Consider the following 23769-nt stretch of genomic DNA (forward strand, 5'->3'; position numbering starts at 1 on the left):
GTTTTTAAATGTGCTTTATAAATAAAACTCCTTTCCTTCCTCCCTTCCTTCTTTCCTTTCCTTCCTTCCGTCCTTCTTCCTCCCTCCCTTCCTTAACTCGAGGACAACAGGAGGGTTTTCTTTCACCTCTTTTAATAAAAGTGAAACTCTTCCAGTTTACTTTCAATATTCTAATATAACGACGCATCAACATCAACACTTCCCGAGGTGTAAGCTGTTAATGAAGCATGGATGTATGCTTGCAACCCTGTGAAAACCAACTGTCTGACACCTGACTAAGTAGTATGCAGTAGGAACGTCATGACAGAATTAAATTGACTGGAAAAAGAAAAAGACACAATGTAGAGGGGAAGCAACAGTGTAGAGAATTATCTGACTATCAAAAGATAATTTTAACTGGTTTGGGGTAAGTTGATCTTCAGTCCTCAGCAGCAGGCAGTCTCGAGTATATTCAGGAATACTATCTACAGCTTTATTTTTCCACTTATAAAAGACACCCGAGTCATTTCAGGGCATTTTTCTACCTTGTTTTCCCCAATGCTTTTTCTCTCAGCAGGTGATTTTGAAGTCATAATGCTGTAAATAAAAGAATATCATTTCCCCCTAAGACTCTAATACACTTCCTCTTTCAGCATCATCTAAAGCTACAGTGGCACAGGCGAGAAAATGAGTGTGCAGAGAAACACCTGGTGTTTGTTTCTTCTAAGGCGGCGAAGAAATTCAAATTCAAAACTCTTGCATATTTAATGAAAAGTGTTAAAATGTGTAATCATTTTCAAAAGGCTTAATCAGGAAATCATAACTTGTGTACGTGTGCATCCGAACGGCAGAGGATGTGATGCTTTTTAAATGTGACGCAGTTTAATTTAAGACTTCAATCGTCAGTGATGTGTGGAATGGTAGTGGAGCAAAGACTGCCAAGCAAAAAACACCACTGAATTGTGATCCGGAGCTTGACAGAGAAATCCTGCTGAGCCTTCAGCATGTCGCCACTTTATACAAATGAGTGGTTCAGTCTGAGCTCAGCTCTCACCGGGCGATTCATGGGAATGGTTTGCAAGGACTCTGCATTGAAAGTCAGGTAGTCGACCAAGCTATCATCACAGGACAATGAGACGGTGGTGTTTCATCATATAAAAACCTCACAGAAAACACATCCTTGATGAAGAGGACAACCTCACAGCAGTGGCTTTTATTATTTATTTAGTCTTTATTTTTTTTCCCTACATACTCCTTTACATGAAAAGCAATCATCACTATGCTGTGAATCTAGGCTGCATAAGAACGACAAAGAAATAATATGAATCTGTGTTTTGGACTTCTTATATTCAGCAAAAGACGACTATCAATCTATCATGCTATCATCTATAATTTCAGGGTATATTATTTGTTATTTTCATATATTATTACTCTATTTAGACCTGGCATTAACATGTGTTCTGGCAATAGTTATTATCAAGGAGCACAAAGTCGTTCCTTGTCTTTCTCTAGTTTATTCAGTCATCTGCAAACGGACTCCTTGCTGTCTCAAGCATGAGATGATGAATACTGCAGTATTATAGTGATGTAGTATGCAGTAGTACAGTAAAAGTACTGCAGTATTATAGTGATGTAGAATGCAGTATTACAGTAAAAGTACTGCAGTATTATGAGTGATGTAGTATGCAGTATTACAGTAAAAGTACTGCAGTATTATGAGTGATGTAGTATTGCGGTATTACGGTAAAAGTACTGCAGTATTATGAGTGATGTAGTATGCAGTATTACAGTAAAAGTACTGCAGTATTATGAGTGATGTAGTATGCAGTATTACAGTAAAAGTACTGCAGTATTATGAGTGATGTAGTATGCAGTATTACAGTAAAAGTACTGCAGTATTATGTAAAACCCTGGTTTTACATACTATGCATCTGTACTTAGAAACCAACTCAATGTTTTGGACGTCTTATATTCAGCAAAAGACAACTATCAATCTATCATGCTATCATCTATAATTTCAGGGTATAATATTTGTTATTTTCATATATTATTACTCCTATTAACATGCAATCTGTATCGAGGTCATTACTGTATCTGGTCAAGGTATATTAATGCACTGAGATCCAGATGCAGGTGAATATGGGGCCAATGTAACTGTACTGTACTGTTAGGAGATGCACCATAAGAACAACATAACAAATCATCATATTTGTTTGACATTGGCTTCGAAATGTTGAGGAAGCTAAAACTCATTTGTTAAAATTGCTAAAAGATCATTTTCATAGTTAAAAGAAGCCAATGTTCACTGTTGGAAGGACAGGGTCTCTAGTGGAAAGTTACAAGCTTTTTACATCCAACCATCCAGCATCGTCTTGTTTATCTACTTTGTCTTTAAGTGTTTATGTCTGAAGGTTTTTGATACTTATTATTATGACAGGTAGCTTGTCAGATAAACATAACTTATTCATTTGAACAGGCACAAATGTTGCAGGTCAAGGACAGTTTTAAATATTGATTTCAGTGAAGTATTCAACACAACAGTAATACCCCCCTCGCTCCCCCGCTCCCCTTACAGCTCAGCTAGTGTAGAAGTCATACAAACATTGATTTGCAGTTAAACACATGCCTCTGCCACATGAATGACCTGGCTTGGCTCCAGCAGGCTAACACACACACACGCAGACTCCAGGGGCAATGGAAACCCCACTACCCACAGTATGTTTGCTTTTACAGGCCAGAGGTGGATACAATGAAAACAACATATCCATTTCCTTCCCCCTTCACCTCGTAAGATCACAGATACCGTACTGCAAAACCCGAACCTCTTGACTTCTAAGACTAAGACAACTGGACAAAAAAAAAAAAATCAAGCGATCGTATCTGCAACGCTAAAGACAACAAGAAAAAGAGGAGCTCAGGTGGTGTGGGAAAGATAGCTATTCCCAGAGTCATTTTCTGAGACTGTTTCTAAATGGCCACTTGTGTCTCCAGGATGAAGTGACTGTTGAGTCTCATGTGCCAGGCAAGTGTGACTCAGTTTCTGCTGAGAGCTTATTGTGGGTAATAGCAAAAAGGTGTTAAAATGAGAGAAATTGTCAGGTTTAATTACCGACACATCTGAAATGACACTTCCTCTTTCTCATGCTCTCTAACTACTGATTCAATATTATGTGTGCATGTCACACTGAGGTATTATTTTCCACCAACATTGCTCTCAATGTACTGTTACTGTCTCTATTTTTTATTTCCTATTGTTTTATTTGCTTATTATTTATTGTTTTTTTTATCTTTTTATTGATGCTCTTGTATTTTTTACAACCCACTTTGTTGCTGCGATGCTGTAAATTTCCCCATCGTGAGGCTAATAAAGGATTATCTCATCTTTTGTGATGTGCTTCTTCTTCTGTGGAGCTTTGTATTTGTACACGCTGTACTGTTTGTTATTGTGCTGTTATATGCTTTAATAATGACTTACTGAAGCGACCACAGATGGTACAGTACATCATATTGTAACATTTAGGTTTCTGATAAACTACTACTGCTACTACTACTTGTTCTTCATCTGAAAAAAAGGACTTTCACTGTTCAGATGAGGCTTTTCTGGATGAGTTACCTCTCTGCTCAGGCCAAATGGAGCAAAAACCATATCTACTAAATGTATCATATTTAGATTTCAGTATGTCCACGTTAAAATTATCATCTCTCATCATGAATACTTTCTCTTTAGGTAAGATTCTAGGTCAGGATAGTTTAGCACTGCTTCTTAAAAACTTCAAGAATAAAGGTCTTTGTAGTGTTATAAACTGCTCTTTATTCTAGGTCTTAATGCACTATAAAAAACAATGAACTTTATATTTTTTATTTAAAGCTTAACGGTCATAATACTTGCAGATGTTTTTTTTCTGTTTTGATCAGATAAATAAATAAATAAATAAAGTAATAGAATGGATTTCAACACCAATCTTGACCAATTCTGTTTATTAAGACACCTTATCTGAATGGATTCAACTATTTTTTTGCAAAAAGACACCCTGATAAACTGCATATAGATTATAATAACACGAGTCATTTTCAAGAGATGAAATATGAGACATTTACTTGAGAAGTCCCATCAAAATCACAACCATCTTAAAACTGCATTACCCCAATGCCAGGTGGGAATTATAAATGTAAAGTACAACACGGCCAACTTGTTTTGATTTAGTCAGCAACATTAAATCTTTCATGGAAATTAAGTATTCAGTCTCTTTCCTTCACATAAGAATTGAAAAGGCATATTTATCAAAAGGAGGAGGGGGAGGTTTTCCGAGACATTGTGCATTTTCAGTTTGGGGCCTTTAACCGCAAGTGTTGAATGAACTGGATGTGAAGCCATTGTTGTATGGATCAACAGCATATCATGAAAATCAATCACTTCATTTACACTTTATTGTACTAATAGCTAGTTCTTGTTCTTGTTGTGGAAGTGTTCATTGATCTAACATTGTGTGAAGTTTATGAATATTGTCTTGTATGGTCTGTTTCTATTGTAATATTAAGAGTTGTGTGGCTTGTTAAAATTTGATAGACTTGTACTGGTGATGATTAGTAATGGAAATCATATACAATTTGTGTTGTAAATATGCTAATACATGCAAAAACATAAGTATGAGTATCCCTTTAAAGTTTTCATCAAAGCGCTGAAATTGAGAAAGACCTGACCTAGATTACGTGAATGAAAAGGTAAACTTAGAAAACCCAGAGGCGGAGGAGATTTTGGGGAGAGGAAGTGTAGATTAACAGAGAAGATAGAAAGGAGTATTTGGCATAGTGAGGAGAGAGAGCTTAGATAAAGGATGAACCTATCTGTGCCCTGACGTGCTTACTCATGACACCAATCTAATATCTATCCACTAAGCCTGTCCCTCACTTTCAGCCCTCTTTAAAGACTCATAACCCTCTCTGTCTCCTCTCGAGTCCTCCTTTACTCATCATTCAACCACTTAGACACCTACAGTCACAGCACTCTGCTCCTCCACAAACAACGCTCATGCTATCATTCATCATAAAGGTTTTTTTTTTTTTTAGGTATGTGAGAAGGAAAAAAAAAACATGTGTAAATCTAAACTTCAGAGAAAAATCTCCTTCTCAGCAAAAAGCCACTGGATATTTTTTAGGAATTTTATCCTTTTGTTGTGATATGGCTAGATGCTTTCATTTATATCGCATTTGGCAGCACTGATCTATGCAAAACATGATACAATACCCTCACTCTTACAGTAATGTGGGTTGTGGTTTGGAAATAATATAAGTGTGGTTAGTTTTAGCCGTGGGCCAGGGTATTATTTGTGGCAAGCCCCTGTCAAGACAAGAGTAAATGGCCCTGAGAGAATCTGTCTCTCCGTCTATTATACTTCAGTGACTTGCAGAAAATGCCCGCTTTGTGACTTTAGTCTAGTGCATTTTTTTTGAGCCCCAGTTTTTACCCTATTTTCTTTTAATCTAATATGAATGAAGTAAGTGAGTGAAACAGAGAGAGAAAATAAGAAAGGAAAAATGATCAGGTGCAAACGGGTAAAGACTTGCAGCCGGGCCTACCAATAATTTGAGGAGTGGGAAGGAGTAGTGATCTATTTCTGTCCTTATGAACTATTTTCCAAAAAGCATATACATAAAAATAAATAAATAACAATAAGGAATTAGATTAAAAGGAAAAAAAATATTGTTAACTCTGTAACACTGCCTCAATTTAAATGTCTTCATAAGTTTCACTCTTAACAACAATTATTATGAATGCACTCAGAATCAGTCAGCAGCTGGTTGAAGTCACTGTTAATAAAAAGGGACTTTAACCCAGGCACTGCATTCTAGCAAAAGGCCACCAGGGGGCGACAGTTTTGGTGTCAAAAGGACTTCCGTCTCAATACAAGTCAATGGAGAATTCACCAACTTCTCACTTGATTTCTAACCTCAGTAAACGTTTTCAAACTGTGTTTATGGTCTCAATCGCTAGTTTAAAGCCTTCTTCAATGCAGTATGATGTTCATTTGTGACATTGTGGCCTCCCTGATTTTATATTTGACGATAAAGCAGGGTATGCATTAGGGCGTGGCTACGTCCTGATTAACAGGTTGATTGACCAATGTCCTCGAGATCCAGCCCTCGCAACCCATCGCAACCTCCCCGCTCCGCCCATGGTCCCGCCTCATGCCCATATAAGTAGAATCCGTGTTTTTATTTTTCCCAGCATGCACCTGACATTTTCAAGATGGCGCTACCCAGATTCTAAACTATTGGCTTCCAAGCAACAGCTTTTGAGAAAACATTCAGGGTTGCAGCCCCAAAAGCCACCCCTTAGTGCCGTCCCTGGTAGTGGGTAAGAGTTGGAAGTATAGTAAACTGCAAAGGCCATACACTGAAGTATAGACATCAATAAACTATAGTTTACACAGTTCATGAGAGTGTGTTATTGATACAAAATCATCCTGAAGGCCGATCAGCTCGGTTAACTAGCTAACTTGGACACAGTAGGTCAATATGCTGCAGCCAAACTGTACAAATCCCAGGAAAATTGAGGTTATCTGGTTCATTCCTCCTACATAAACCTCTGTCCGTCTGAATAAAACTCCAATCTACTTCTCTGATCATGTAGACCTTCAGTGCCATGTCCTTTGTATTTCTAGCTTTTGAGGGCATCGCAGCTGTATAACCAGAAATGACAGTTTCCACCATCAAACCTTGGTGCACCTTGTCCTTTTTTTTTGGAGGGGGGAAAAAACAGACAGATTGTTCCCTGAAACTATCCGCAGAGGCAATTAGAGGCCACAGCAACCCAAGACACAGACAGTTATTTCACACTGCATGCATCCCCCATGGAGGATGGTATCCTGCAGTGTTTACCAGCGGTTGCTACTCAAAAGTAGTTTGCTCACGCATATCTTCTTACACAGCCTGTCTCTTAAAAAAAGTACATATATAAATAGTTTGCAACAGTAAATACATTCCCGAAGACACATGATGCACGAGTTTAGGTATTAATTTTTTTATGTAGTGAGGAGCAATTATGTTTATTTCAAAAAGCAATATTCTGAAGGAAGTATTAATTATTTTGAGTGATAAAACAAAGATTTATTGTTTTCTTTCTTTCACCATTATGCTTATTGAAAGTCTAAAAGTACTTTTCATAAGTATTTAAAGCAATGGGATCAAAATTGCATTACCCTGGTATTATCCTTTAATAAACAAAGACAAGTAGGGTCTTTTATAATAACTCCAGGAAACTGAAAGCATTAATTAACTCCCTGTTACCCATCCATCCCCATCCATCCATCCATCCATCCATAGATACACAAACACACACTCACACACACATATAGCCTGTGTTTACCTAGTTAATAGCTTGCCAAGCAGATTGATTCTCCAAGTTATTAATTCGACAAAGTTTGAAAAGAACTTAGACGTGAGAGCATATTCAAAGCTACTCATGGTATAAGCTTAGAAGCAATATTAGCAATGGTGTATTAATTTACTGATTATCCTTCCATGCTTCCAAGCAAATATGCCCGTGAGATTTTACTAACAATAAACAAAAACCACTGAGAGAAGATGTGAGTGCTGACCATTCTCTAGCGAGAGGATTATGGACTTCAGAGCCGTCTACTGTAAATAGGCTTTTAGCATCTTAACCACAGACTTCTTTAATTCCAAATTACGTAAACACACAAATGTGTACACAGGTCACATAGACATCATTACTTTGTTTTAGGATATGTGAGTTTTTGAAGAGACCGAACGAGAAGTATCTGATTCTGTCATGCCGGTGAAAAACCTTAAGTTTGAGGCAGCTTCTTTCCCGTCTTGGATCAGGAGGTTTGCATGCCTAATTGGAGCCTGGCAGCCGGTAGTGACTGGCTCCATTACAAGGAGGCTACAACAGTCAGCTGTTGGTGTTTAACATGCAAGTCATGTCAGTGCAAGCACACACTATGCAGGGGCAGACAGCAGCGTGTAGGGCCACACTGAGATGCATACATCAACATCACACGAGCATTAAAACAACTGTGTGTGGATGCACTCAACACACTGGCTATTTTAGTCTTTTTAAGGGGAACTCAAACACATCTAAATGTCATCTCAGCACCAATAAATCAATAATTGTCATTGTTATTATTAATTATTATTATTTACTTCAATCATTTGTTAATTTATTTGAGTCCTTAAATGTGTATAAATACAAAACCAGCACCATTCTTCACTTCATACCCAACCTGAGTGTCAAAATGAGATGTAGCTACATAGTGAATGTAGGATTAATTCAAGATTATAAAAACACGAGTTGGAACGGGAATAAATAACAAAATAAATGAGAACATTGGGTCAAATTGGTCGTTATTACTGTGCAGTTGGTTTAATGTATTGATGTAGGTTGCTATGGTGATGTATCAACATAATTTTAAAGTAAGGTTTAGAAGTTAAGATATTATTAGACAGTGATGTTGTTTAAGAGCAACAACTAATAGCGAGCTCACAAGCTAGCTAGCTAATGGCTAAAGTAAGACCACCTTTGAGCGAGCTTGCTTGCCAATTCGCTAGTTTCAGATTGTAAACACGGCAGTCATTTGTGTGGGTGATGATGCATTAACATAGTTTTAAAGTAAAGCCTAGAGGTGAAGATGTTTAAGAACAACAACAATAATGTTAGATGCTAGTAGTTTCTGATGCTAACTCTAATAGAAAGCTCACAAGCTAGCTGGCTAATGGCTAAAGTAAGATCACCTTTGAGCTAGCTTGCTTGAAAATTTGAACATGGCAGTCATTTGTGTGGGTAATGTGAAAGTTAGTTCATGTTAATGTTGTTTGTGTGAGTCTAAGAGCAATATTTCCATGGTGTGAATAGGAAACACTATGATGATGTATCAACATAATTTTAAAGTAAGGCTTAGAAGTGAAGATATTATCAGACACTGATGTTGTTTAAGAGCAACAACAATAAGGTTAAATGCCAGTAGTAGCTCACATATTGAAGAAGGAAGGAAAGGAGGAAGAAGGAAGGAAAGGAGGGAGGGAGGAAGGAAGGAAAGAAGGAATGAAAGGAGGAAGAAGGAAGAAAAGGAGGAAGAAGGAAGGAAAGGAGGAAGAAGGAAGGAAAGGAGGGAGGGAGGAAGAAGGAAGGAAAGGAGGGAGGGAGGAAGAATGAAGGAAAGGAGGGAAGGAGGAAGGACAGACAGAAGGGAGAACAGAAGGAACAGTCAAAACAGACAGGGTCAATTTCACCCGGGAGGACAATACGAAGGTTTAATTGAAGCTGTTCTGATTTGTATGAATAACATGGGGAATCCAGATGTTTTGGAGCACATATTATTCTTGACATTCTAGGAGGAGATTATGTTTGAAATCTTCAATAAATGTCTATAAATGCTGCACAAATACAACCATGTTTGGATGCCTTTAAGATGCATGAGCTCACAATCTGGCGTGCATGGACGGGCATGTTTTGCATGGCTAAATGACACGATTTAGGATTGTTTAGAGAGCTCTTGTTGTGAACGGAGAGGGTTTAGTAGGATGTTGTTAATGAATTTTAGCACTAAGAGAAACCCATCTCTGAGGCCAGGTGATGTAAGATCTATTCTTGAATCCTCGTGGGATTTGCTAATGAAAGTATTCGCCTCGCCTGCCCTTTAATGAGGGGTGCATGGAAGCACAGCTGGGAGTGATGGTGGATCTGACTGAATTAAGTCTGACTTCTCATTCTTAGTGAAGTAAAACTAAACATCTATGTGTGATATGTGATACAAATCATGATTTTTTCGGATGTAATTTGTTCTAATCTTTGGGTTCGAAGTCTTTAGTTGTAACTGTAGTCTTCAATTTACATTACCCTCCTCTCAAAAACCTTAGGGGGAAAAAACCCCACCAACATTTAAATGGGTTAAAGTCTCTCATATACGATGTCTCTTGGGAAATTTGCGATCACTTTGTTGTTTTGTGCTGGATGGAGGTAGAAACTGTCCTCTCTCCTTAAGTCATCGCAAACACTGACTGAAGCTGACGTCAATAAGAGCGCACAGATGTGACAATACAAAAAGGAACAGTCGACATTTGGCATTTAGGCTGTGGAGCTGATGCTTGTTGGGGAAGTTCACATCACATCCCATCGCTGCACATTTTCAAAGTGAGATTACAGATTTTTAAACTAGCATCTTTCTACTCCAAACCTCGAACCTCTATGGAGCCGTTGCCCTAAAGATAAACTGCAAATACATCACTTTGATTGACACTATGCGTATTGGCAGGTTGGAAACCAAGGCTGGAAAGGATTCACAATAGATAGAAACACAGAGAAATAAAACGTCAATCACCAATCACTATATACTGACCTCGACTCAACACATCAAGCCCCTCTCTGCAAAGCCTCCTCCTACCAGCTCAAAGCTACGTCAATTAAATCAAGTCAAAGTCGAGTCTATTGCATTGCCAGATATCACACTCTGTATATGTCTCAATGGACTTCACAGACCCGCGCTAACAAAGGTTCCCCACCCCTCGCTAACCCCTTGCAGACTTGAAGAAGCTCCTCCACGAACTTCAATAGGATTTCTGGCAGGCATTTCCAAAACATCCAGCACATCCTTTTACAGTGCTGTATAAACACATCACTCCCATCATGCCCTCCCGGTACTGCTCCCTATACACTCTGAATCTTTCTTTCTTAAAACCTTCCTTTCTCTTCGACTTGCCAGTCAATTGACAGAAATAACTCACACTGCTTTTAGCATTGTGTTACCCTCAGAAAGACGGGTTTTTCTCTACACTGGTCGTGGTTTGTTATTAGCAGTACCCTTTTTTTAATATAAGGTTTTGTTTTTTAATACAACAGCAGTTTCATATGTACAGATCGGTGGCAAATTGAACTCCTGAGGTGATTCTTATATTCCCCAAGTTCTCCATTCTCACAAAATTTCCATCAGAGCTAAAGTAAGAACGTCTTTATCTCAAGCCCTACTCGATTACTGTAATACAAGTTTTTACCCGCCTCCCGCAAAAAAAAACCCACTGAGAGATTTAAGCTCATTCAAAACTCTGCAGCTCAGCTATTAACCAGAACTAAGAAGAGAGAACACATTAGTCCAGTTTTAGCCGCTCTGCACTGACTTCCTGTAACTTTCAGAATTGACTTTAAGGTCCTCCTCCTTACATACAAAGCTCTTAATGGGCTCGGACCGAAGCTACGTGGCTATTTGCCTTCGGGAGTACTGCTGCTGGTTTATTAGAGGTTTACAGCAACAGCCGAAAGAAAATCAAGGTTGGAGGTCTCAATTATGGCACAAAACACCTCTCACCTCTTCACTTTAGCCTTTTATGAGCTTTTCTGACAGTCATTTCCACACTGACGCACTACTGAACTTATTTTAAAAGGTGGTATTTTACTTGATTTTTTCTATTTTTAGCTACTTTTAAATGGTAAATGGACTGTACTTATATAGCGCCTTTCTAGTCTTTGCGACCACTCAAAGCGCTTTACATTACATGTCATTCACACACATTCATACACTGATGGCAGGAGCTACCATGCAGGGTGCCAACCTGCTCATCAGGGGGGAATTTAACCATTCATTCACATTCATACACCAAGAGCAATTTGGGGTTAAATGTCTTGCCCAAGGACACATCGACATGTGGACCAGAGGAGCCGGGAATCGAACTGCCAATCTTCCAAGCCTCCCTTTTACTATTTACTATTTTAAAATGATTGTTATTTTTATGTTCCGTCTTATATTACATTAATGTTTCTTTTTCTGTCCTCTTTCTTTTTGGTTTTATGCTCCTTTAAGGCCCTTTTAACCCTTACATATTGTCCGGGTAAAATTTGACATCTGTATTAACAACCCAAATATCATCATTTTACCCTGAAATTTGATGAATTTTCCTAAAGTGGGCCAAATCCCAATAAACCCCCCAGTTCTATAAAGTTTTTCTCAAAAAAATGAGTGGTGAAACATCTATAAAATACACTCTCTCTGCTCTCTGCTCGGCTATTGATGCTTTCTAAACAGATCTGTGGTTCAAAATTTGGAATAGACACTTTTTATGAAGCGATTTTTGGACCAGGTCAAAATTGACCCAGAACATACTATGAGGATGTACAGTATGAACAGTATGTAAGGATATGAAAGGTGTTAAGAATAATAAGCATTATAATAATAAATGTACATGATGTTTTGAAGACAGTGGTACAAAAAATGCTTTAATAAATTGCTCCAAAAATCTCTCATAGGAGTTGAGCTGGGTTGAGATCTGGTGACGGTGTGTAGCATACTGTATGATTCATGAATTTTCATCCTCATCCTCATGCTCCTCTAGGTATCACAGAACATGATAGGATGTTAGTTGGATAATCATATCAGGCAGTACACCTGTATGGAAGACGAATGTGGAATATTTTCCCATTCAGATATTCAGGTTTTCTTCCTTTAATATATTACCTGTCTGTATGCGTACACATAACACACACGTAGGCTGCAGTTGCATTTGTGTCAGCAGTAACATTGTTACTAGTAACAGTATATTATCAGCAGTAGTAGGATATTGCCGGTGGGAATTCTGCACGCCCATCCGCACTTTAAAGAGAAATGAATTTACAGGTGAAAAGTGAATATGCATAACAGCTGTTATATCCAGCCTCCTAACAGTAAAATAACTTTAAGCATTATGTTTCCAATTTGTGTTTCTCATCCAGATAAATTAGCCTTTCAGGGGCAAATTCCAAACTGTCTCCACCACTTATCATTAACCTGCTGCTTTGAAACACTGCACAAAGCGCTAAGCAGCCGTTTCCATGTACTGTGTGTGGGTGTCAGGCTTTAATCAAATTGACATAGACGTGTCAGCTCCTAAGCTCCTTCTCTTCACATCTTTCAGTCATTCACCACCACAGCTTTGTCAGGATTACAGTTGTTGCCATCATTCCCCCCCCCCAAACCCGCCACCACTTCAGTTGTCATCCAAGCGCATTACAAGTAGAGAGGAGTGAATCTGGAAGAACACAAATATGTACTGCAGAAATCAACAATTTGTGCAAAGTGCTTTTCCCACTAACTTTATAAAAACACGAGCGACTCCTTCCTCCATTGATCAAATACTGTGCTCTCTCACCTCATTATGTCCAAATAAGCAACTTCCCCCAGTACAATTTCCAAGGGCTGCTCTTCTTCTGTCATCATTAATACTTGGATATTAAACAGAGGCCAAACAATGACATGCCCCTCTTTACTCTGACTAATTTGAGCCTTCTCATTCTGACAGCACCTAATTACTAAAACCTGGAGAGAATTCAACACAAAAGGGCTAAAAGGCTGAAAAGGGCAGCAGAAGACGAGGGAAGAAAAACAGCTACAGCTACAGCATGAAATCTGGCCATGTGTAGGTTACATGTAAAAGCCAGTCAAGCGGGGTAAAGGGAGGAATGACTGAAGATGATAAAGCACAAGTCAAAGATCAAAAGCTTTGCTCACACATCCTCGAGGCTACAATATTCATTACATACAGTACAGTAGAAAGGCTTGTCTGCTAAAAGTTCATCCTCTGAGATGGAAATGTGTGTTCAGCTAATGCATGACTATCTGTTCAATACAATATAGTAAGGCAAGGCAAGGCAGTTTTATTTATATAGCGCATTTCATACACAATGGCAACTCAATGTGCTTTATATAAAACAGAAAAACATGTAATTTGAGAAACATTTAACCCCTCACCCCCACCACTAATAATAAAAAGTACAGGAAAATAGAAAGAGAAATAAAATGCTAGAATTGCAGCATAAAATAATGATTTGCTTTAAAATCATTAAAAGGACATAGAGTTCAAATGAAAGATTAAAAAGTAAAATGCTTTAAAAGAGTCCTCCTGGGTCAAATTGACCCCGTCTGTTTTGACTGTTCCTTCCTTCCTTCCTTCCTTCCTTCCTTCCTTCCTTCCTTCCTTCCTTCCTTCCTTCCTTCCCTCCTTCCTTCCTTCCTTCCCTCCTTCCTTCCTTCCTTCCTTCCTTCCTTCCTCCCTCCCTCACCTTCCCTTCCATTCCTTCCTAGAAGTGTTTTTAACCTGGATTTAAAAATGATTTCAGTTCTGCTGCTAGTTTGTTCCAGTTGTGTAAAAGCTGCTTCATCATGTTTAGTTTGAACTCTGGGCTCAACTATCTGACCTGAGGAGATATTATATGTAAAAAGTAAAAAAAAAATGGCTTGTTGTTGGTAAAAGAGGAAACTTCTTACTGGAGCTAGAAGAGCCAAATCAGTATTATTGGCCTATCAGTCATAAAACACTCTACTCTCTAAGGGTTTCACTTATTGTCATGTCTTTCACAATCCCTATACTCAAGCACTTTTCAGCTAAAACAGATAATGAAAATTATTTCAGAGTAATTTGAACCGGGTCTGACCTGAATATGTTTCATCTTCTGCCAATTAACTTCCTGCAGGTTCTCACTGTCACAAGGTCAATTCCCCAGGTGCATTATAATTAGCAGCAATACAACTGAGGCCAGGTCATAATTCAGAAAAATGAAATGTAATATGTTTTTGACAGTGGGTGGGAAGAAATTATTATGGTTTTTATTCATTTTTTGAACAAAAACAATAATCAAATTAGCGTTCCCTTCACTTCAAGTCTTCACAGCAAGCTCCTTTATAATGGATTTACTGCACATCATTGTTAATTTCTATCATTGGGATTTACCCCAAACGTGTAATGTACAAGATATCCAAAGATCTGTGCATGTATGAGTTTTTAGTGTGCATGTTTCTGAACCAGCTTGACTATTCTGATCTGTGCTGACTCTAACATTTGCTGAAATAAATTTAAGGGTTCAGCTTTGCCACGGATAAAAACCAAACTCGGCTGTGGTGACAGCTGGCAACTCGCTAGTCTATGTCTTTTTTTTTTTAAAACTACATTGATAATCCTATTTCCAAAAAATGAAAAAAAAAAGAAGAAGTAAGGCATGAGGCAGAGTGCCTTTTTGTCCCTTCCACTTTCAGCACTTACTTCTCTGCAGCAGCTACTGCTAATGGCTTTCAAGATGCTTTAGACAGGTTGTATACTAATGCATTTGACCCATGTTGAAGCAAGGTTTTGACTCTTAATAGCTGGGCAAAATCCTTTACAAAAAAAAAAGAAGAAGAAAGGAAGAAAGAAATAAATAAAGAAAGAAAGAAAGTGAAATGGGATTCTTAAAGTGCTTGCATCAACAACATCGACCATGAGATTATGGTTTTTGAAACACTAGTCTGTGAAGATAAAAATCACCAAATGAGAGCCAAAGCATCATAAAACTATTAGAGATAGTAAAGTGCTATTGATGTTAGAAACACATGATGCTTTCATTTATTAAATAGGTCCTTGAAAACCTAAAGACTAAAAGGAACATACAAAAAAAGAGGACAAGTGCTTAAGGACAATAGCAGTGTAATTCTTTTATCTTTTTTTTTTGTCCGCTGTGAATTTGAATCATTCAAATCAAAGTTGGACTCCACCAGTAAAAATTAATTGAACATTGAACATCCAGTCCTAACCTCCAAACCTTTCTTTGCTATTCAGTTCAACTCCAGGCCATTTCGGAGCAAATCAAGTGCAAGTATTTCAACAAAATATACTGTACTGAACAGGCGGAGAGCTCCGGTCCTCTGAAATGAGGCCAACGCGGAAGTAACTTAGAACTGCATTCTATCAAAAGGCCACCAGGGGGCGACCGTCTCTATACAAGTCAATGGAGAATTCACCAACTTCTCACTTGATTTCTAACCTCAGTAAACGTTTTCAAAATGTGTTTATGGTCTCAATCGCTAGTTTAAAGCCTTCTTCAATGCAGTATGATGTTCATTTGGGACATTTTGGCCTCCCTGATTTTATATTTGACGATAAAGCAGGGTATGCATTAGGGCGTGGCTACGTCCTGATTGACAGGTTGATTGACCAATGTCCTCGATATCCAGCCCTCGCAACCATAGCAACCTCCCCGCTCCGCCCTTGGCCCCGCCTCATGCCCATATAAGTAGAATCCGTGTTTTTATTTTTCCCAGCATGCACCTGAAATTTTCAAGATCGAAACTATTGGCTTCCGAGCTGCAGTCCATAAACCAATGGGTGACGTCACGGATGTTACGTCCATTTCTTTTATACAGTCTATGGTTCTGACTCACCTAATTCATTTTGCCTTATTTGGACATATAATGGTTCAATCTAGTTCAAAACTGATTTTCAAAAAGGACCAAATTATCTAATCTAAAACATCATGGGAGCTGCTCTATGTTCTGTGGAGAGTCGTAACATTAAACAGGACCAACATTAACATTTTTAGACTGTAATGATTCCTTTTAGCCCCAAAAACTAATACTACTGAAGGACTCACTTTATGTAAGAAAAGGGTAGAGTTTCAGTTTGGCATTTTGAAACTCAAATTGAAGTTAACTTGACCCTCCCGTCTACCCTCCAACTTTTATTTTGGTTCTAGCATGAGTCTTATACATCGTTCATGTATTCTCTCTGCATGCTTACACAAAAGCCAGTGAGTAAAAAAAAATTGCAAACCTGTACCTTAATTAACTAATGAGGCCAAAAGGGCTAAACCACTGCCCCCCCATGCTCTTTCTTTGTTTGACCCTGGGGTGGCCCTGCATCTCACCAAGCTGATAATCACTGCAGAGCAACAGAATACTCACAGGCATACTAATGGCAAAGAGACGAATACACCAAGCGCAGCAGTAGCAGCAGCAGCAGTCGGCTTAGATCATCTAAACTATATTAAGGTCTTGTTTCTTTTCGGGGTAAATAAAATCAGTATGTGCAACTGAGATTTCAACCTTTCCAATTGCAGTCTATTTCACTTTTATGGAATCGTGACTTCATTTTGCTTATTATAGATTTTGCTCTTAGCTGCTGTGGAAAGAGTTTGAATGGATCCCAAATGTATCCAGTGCACATGAACATTATTAGGAAAAAAAGAGTATGTGCACCCTGATAGCTCAGTGTGTTTCCATTGCTTATCGCTCCAAGGTTGTGCTCCTTACACCAGGTTATGTTTGTTTGCCTTTGATACAAGATTGCCAGTTGTGAAATAAATAATATATATAGATAAATAACCAGGCTTATACAGTACAGGCTTGGCTTGTGACGCAGTTGATAAGCTGGGGTTTAAACACTCTTTATTTGCCATTTAAGTCCCCCTCCCAAAAAGCTCCAAAATCTGTAGTAATGTTATGATTTACAGAATCATTTAGTATAAATTTGTTATCATTCATATTAAATTGTAGAATTATTCTAATAGCCAGAGGGATTAAAACTCTTGGGGGCAAAGAGAGAAAAATTAGCTTTTGAACTGTGGGCTAATATTTGAACAGTGACACAGTGATCTTGGAGCCTTTGGGCATTTTGGCTGCTTTACCCAAGATCTAAGACCCCTAATTTAAGCTTTGTTCATAACTCAAAGACAAGACAATATTCTGGATCTAATAGATATTTTCATTGCACTTGTATGAATTCATGTCGATTCCTAGGAGCTCCATTAACCCTCACACATACTGTTCAGTTTAGTCTCTGCACCAATTCACACAAAGTCCCCATCTCTCATTAATAAATGTTTGATTAATCCTTAGTGAAGCTGTCAGAGAGCAAGCAGAATGTATTCTATTTATTTATGGAGGGAAAAAAAGACATTCACAATCACTATTTTATGGTCCATGAGAATATTTTATAGAATATGGAGAATGATAAATGGTAAATATGGACATTTGCATATTCAAAATTGTGTATCAACTGCACATAAATGAAAAAAAATGATGCATTTAATTGCCATTTGTGTATATTGTGGGTTACATTAGGAGCAGTCTGGCTAAAATAAATGTGTATATGGTGTTTTTACAGCTCTCAAACATAAAAAAATGAGTTAAATTTGACCCTGAACATTATGTAAGACCTCCAAAACAAGAATCACCTACATACACATCAAACAGCTTTGTAGCAGACTTTCTGTCCAAATGACAAATGTACGCTCCATAATGACTCAGTAATAACAGTGAACTTTATTTTCTTAGCAGGTTTTATACATAAAGTCTGTCAGAGGTGTTTCCAATGAAAACAGTCGGGCTGGTGCCGCCTAATGACGCTGATGAAAGCCGAGGTTGCAGAACTGCACAACTAAAACACTGAGCTGACAGAAGTTTCTTATATGGATGATAATTCTCTGTGGGCTCATCACTATGAGTGACATCTTATACATCACACATAGTCATTTGATCCTTTGTTAGTACAATAGAATATTCATTAGCGGCGCTTCAATAGCTTAACATTTTTCACAGTAACCTTAGTGTCCTTATAATGAGGATGATAAGATAAATGATGATCCAAACAAATTCCATTTAACTTACTGGCTCATGGAAGCTTTTGACTTAAATATAGCATGCTGAGTGTCTTAGGAGTTGCTTTTGTGTTATTCTACATGGACCAGCAGCTTCATATGAATTGGTGGCAGTGGCCAAATGACCCAAGAGGCATTTTTTGGCAGTTAGTGGTTTAGATAAACTTGCTGAAATGGAGTCAGAAGGCACTTTTCCTCCCAGGCGCCCAAGAGAGCCCCTTGACTCAAGGGTTAAGTGGTTATCGCCATCTACACCTACAAAATACTATTCTCCAGATATAAGTCAGAGTTATATGTTTGCACTACGAGTGGACAGATAATCTGAATTCAATTTCTACTAGCAACAACCTACAACCAGATATGGAGGATTTGGCACAATGAAACCCCATTCAAGTGAATCTATCAAACCCACAATTTGGAGAATCCGAGATCTGCATTTCTCAGAGAAACTTTTCTTCCAAATGAAAATCAGCGTCTTTCAAAAGCAGATCCCATCGAATTGAACCAAATGAAGCCTGGCAAACACAAAAGGCAGCTATCTGTACAAAACCTCATCACGGTGAATGAATTAATTCTGTCACTCTGCCAGAGGAGGACAGTATATTCCACAGATCAGGGAAGGTGGAAAGAGAGATAATATATCAGGTTGATCTTGTGTTTTTCAGAGAGGGGGAGCTGATCTCTGTTAGAGATTTCCCCCATTATCAGTCTAACACACTCATGAAGTGGTTGGCCCTTTTTTCTTATTCAGATTTGCCCTTTTGGCTCAATGGCTTCCTTTTTAATTTAGTATCTTTGATGTCTGATAATGGGCCATGCAGTGCAGAAGACATGTGTGTTGGGTGATGATTAGGCCAGTATTAATAATGGTGGGTGGGGTAATATAACCTATCCTGGCTCCAGACCTCTGAATGGTCACCCTCATCACTGATTTATTAAGCAATTTAAACATGTTGGGTGTTGTTCTCATTGACTTTTGTTTTCCTGGTGGGAGAACTAATCAGAGCTTTTCAGGGTGAACTCTACAAGTTATTATAAGCTGACTGAAATGACAAGCAGGTATGGCTGCCTCTTTTCTGTCTGACAATGATGGATAAATCACTCGCTACTGGTCAGTGAGGGCGAGCCGATAAAGACAATCTGAACCCCTGAACACAATGAAAGTCTCGTTTACAGCTCAAAAACTGGCAAGAAGTATTGTTTTTTTTCTCTAGTAAAAACAGTTCATACTGACTGTGTCCTGATTAAAATGCAGCTAGCATATTTTAGCTGATAGCCCTCCTCTTGATTTTAAAACTAACAGGCCCAGAGCAAGACTTGAGTAAAGGAAGGCTGGGAGGAAAGAAGGAAGGAAGGAAGGAAGGAAGGAAGGAAGGAAGGAAGGAAGGAAGGAAGGAAGGAAGGAAGGAAGGAAGGGAGGAAAGGAAAGGAAGGAAGGAAGGAAGGAAGGAGGGAGGAAGGAAGGGATGAAGGAAGGTAGGAAGGTAGGAAGGTGGGAGGGAGGGAGGAAAGAAGGAAAGAGGGAGGGAGGAAAGGAAAGGCAGGAAGGAAGGAAAAGAGGGAGGAAAGGAAAGAAGGAAGGGAGGAAGGAAGGAAGGAAGGTGGGAGGGAGGAAAGAAGGAAGGAGGAAGGGAAGGGAGGAAGGAAGGAAGGAAGGACAGAAGAAAGAAGGAAGGAAGGAAGGAAGGAAGGTAGCAAGATGGGAGGGAGGGAGGAAAGAAGGAAGGATGGAGGAAGTTAGGAAGGAAGGAAGGAAGGAAGGAAGGAAGAGTAAAAACAGACGGGGTCAATTTTCACTTTTCTGTCTGACAATGGCAGATAAATCACTCGCTACTGGTCAGTGAGGTCGAGCCAATAAAGACAATCTGAACACAATGAGAGTCTCTTTTACGGCACATAAACTGTTTTTTTTCTCTAGTAAAAACAGTTCATACTGACTGTGTCCTGATTAAAATGCAGCTAGCATATTTTAGCTGATAGCCCTCCTCTTGATTTTAAAACAAACAGGCCCAGAGCAAGACTCGGGAAGACTAAAGGCGGTAAAGTAGCAATATTTTCTTTGCAACATGAAGCGATGTGGTTCATAGGAAGTGATCTTAATTTGGGAGAAACACTAACAATAACAATACCCCTGGTGTGAGAAATACTCCAAGTCATGTTCTCATTTGTTATGGGCTGTTATACAGAGGTAGTGCAATTAATTCGACAGTGATGTATGGGTGTTTAAATATGCTAAACATTTTTTTAAAAGCAAGCTGGGCCTGGCTTGTAAATGTGGTGCAGTTTAACCTGTGGAAGAGGGGTGAGGATAATTTGTGGCATGTGTCCAAGGCACACGCACCTCAGTCTTTTTAGTCCACTGAATCGAACTGAGCCTGCAGTGAGGATTGGATATGGCAGGATCCATGAACAGAGGCTAACCTTCAATCCAATTGAATCTTTAACAATCACTTTACAGCCTCGGGCCAGTTCTGTGTTTATTCCTCAGCCCCCTCCCTCTCACAAGACCAGAGACACTTCCTCCTTCTTCTTGTGGTAAGCACTTTCACAGTATCATCCCCACCCAGACGTCAACACAAAAACCAAAGACACTCTCATTCACATACCAGTGGACAATGTAATAAGGAAGCAGGGTACATATTAAGAAATAGAAACCACAACCACTGGGATGCAGTTTTAGGATTTATAATTGATGGGGATTCCACACTGGCTGCTAGAGATAGAATACATCTATTTTACATAATTGAGAATAGCTTGTTAATTCATTCCTCTTGAGCTTTTTCCATTTGACCGGTGGAAACTTCAGCTGAAAGCTTTTCCACAAACAAAAGGACATCCATCTGTGAGCGTTTACACACACATCACCAGCGCACATCTGAGAGTTGGCAGCAGAACTTTCTTGTAACCTTTCCTGAACCCTTTGCTGTCTATCACCCGGCAGAGTGATGATACTGATCCCCTGAAATTCACTGTCTATCACTCACACACAGCTGCAACTTGGATATCCTTTGGCTGCTATAGAGGGACCTTAATCCGACTCTGGAGTTAGGCTGAGCTTCCGCAGCGTATTGGTAATCTGAATCAAAGACAACAGCAAACACCAAGAGACGGAGGATGTCTGCTCCTGTATACAGACACAATAACAAGCTAGAAATGAGGTATTAAAAATGGGTCTGATTATTTTAGACTTTTCAGACTTGTTTGGTCTAGAACAGGGGTGTCAAACATGAGGCCGGTGGGCCAAAACCGGCCCGCCGAGGAGTCCAATCTGGCCCATTTTCCTTCCTGTGTTCTTTTCCTTCCTTCCTTCTCTCTATCCGTCTTTCCTTCCTGTCTTCCCTCCCCCCATCCCTCCCTCCCTGCCTTCCTTCCTTTCCTTCCTTCCTCCCTTTCTTCCCTCTTTTCTTCTTTTCTTCCCTCCCTCCTTCCTTCCATCTTTCCTTCCTCCCTTTCTTCCTTCATTCTGTCCTTACTTCTATCTGTCCGTCCTTCCATCCTTCCATCCTTCCTTCATTCTGTCCGTCCTTCCTTCCTTCCTTCCCTCCCTCCCTCTTTTCTTCTTTCCATCTTTCCTTCCTCCCTTTCTTCTGTCCTTCCTTCTATCTGTCCTTCCTTCCTTCCTTCCTCCCTTTCTTCCTTCATTCTGTCCTTCCTTCTATCTGTCTGTCCTTCCTTCCGTCCTCCCTTCCTTTCTTCCCTCCCTCCGTCCTTCCATCTTTCCTTCCTCCCTTTCTTCCTTCATTCTGTCCTTCCTTCCTTCCTTCCTTCCTTCCATCCTTCCTTCCTTGCCCCCTATTGACGCTACTGTACAGATAACACTCTTTACTTTAACGTGTCATTAATAAATTAAACCTAAAAAACAAAGATTTCATTAACATGCTGCTAGAATCAGAGCAACTTATAATCATATACGAAAAGTATCCCCAACAACTTCAGATCTCATTATCATCAGTAATCCCATTCATTGTTTTCTGCACAGCCACAGTGCTAACAGGAGCTACGCTAATGCAGCATGACTTTTCATAGTTGAGATTCACTAGAATATAAAGAGCTAGTAGTGTAGTGCACAGCTAACTCAGTGACCCAGTGATATTGTGTTTCTTGTTTGAATCCCCAGAAGCACAACGGCAGTGGCTTGGATGAATACACGCATCGCAAATAGAAAATAAAGGGAATATAAAAACAAAAGGAAGTGAGAAGCTTTTTAACATTAGGAAGAAGGAAGGAGAGGAGGGAGGGAGGGAGGAAGGAAAGGAGGGAGGGAGGGAGAAATAAGGAAGGTGGGAGGGAGGGAAGGAGAAAGGAAAAGAAGAAGGCAGGGAGGAAGGAATGGAGGAAAGGAAATAAGTAAGGGAGGAAGGAAAGGAGGAGAGGAAGGAATGGAGGAAAGGAAATAAGTAAGGAAGGGAGGAAGTAAAGGAAGAGAGGAAGGATTGGAAGGAAGGAAGGATGGAGGAAAGGAAATAAGTAAGGAAGGGAGGAAGGAAAGGAGAAGAGGAAGGATTGGAAGGAAGGAAGGATGGAGGAAATAAGGAAGGTAGGAGGGAGGGAGAAAGTAAAGGGGGAAGGGAGTGAGGAAGGAATGGAGGAAAGGAAAGAAGTAAGGGAGGAAGGAAAGGAGGAGAGGAAGGAAGGGAGGAAAGGAGGGAGGAAAGAAAGGATGGAAGGATGGAGGAAATAAGGAAGGTTGGAGGGAGGGAGAAAGGAAAAGAGGAAGGAAGGAAGGAAGGAAGGAAGGAAGGAAGGAAGGAAGGAAATAAGGAAGGTAGAAGGGAGGGAGTAAGGAAAAGAGAAAGGAAGGAAGGAAGGAAGGAAGGAAGGGAGGGAGGGAGGAAGGAAGAAGGAATGAAAGGAGTAAGGACGAAAAGAGGAAGGAATTTAGGAGAGAAGGAAGGGAGGAAGGAAAGAAGGAATGAAAGAAAGAAGGAAGGAAGGGAAGAAGGAAGGAAGGAAGTAAGAAAAGGAGGAAGGAGGGAGTGAGGAAGGAAAGGAGGAAGGAAATGCCCCCTTAAAGATGGTCCACATCCCAGACACACTAACATTCCCCTCTATCCTTTTATATTCATTCATTTATTCGTGTATAATAAAAAAAAAAAACCTTGCTGCTCGGATGAAAAATAAAAAGGGACAAATATGGAAATTTAGAGTTTTACCTGAAATTGCACACAAAAGCTGAATAAAGAAAAGCTAGAGGTAGATTAGAAGTCTGTGTCACTCCCAACATAGAAACAAATTCAATCAAGTAGATATAGAGCAATATTCTCACGGGTTGTCGACTAATATATTCATAACTACTAAAATTGTGATATCAATAATTGCCTTCTGTGCTAGTTTGGTATTTTGCTAATGTCATGCTGATCTTTCAAAGGCTTTGTGAATCAGAGTTATGGAACAAAGCTCAG

This window comes from Scomber japonicus, chromosome 13 (assembly GCF_027409825.1).
Source record: "Scomber japonicus isolate fScoJap1 chromosome 13, fScoJap1.pri, whole genome shotgun sequence".
Lineage (NCBI taxonomy): Eukaryota > Metazoa > Chordata > Actinopteri > Scombriformes > Scombridae > Scomber > Scomber japonicus.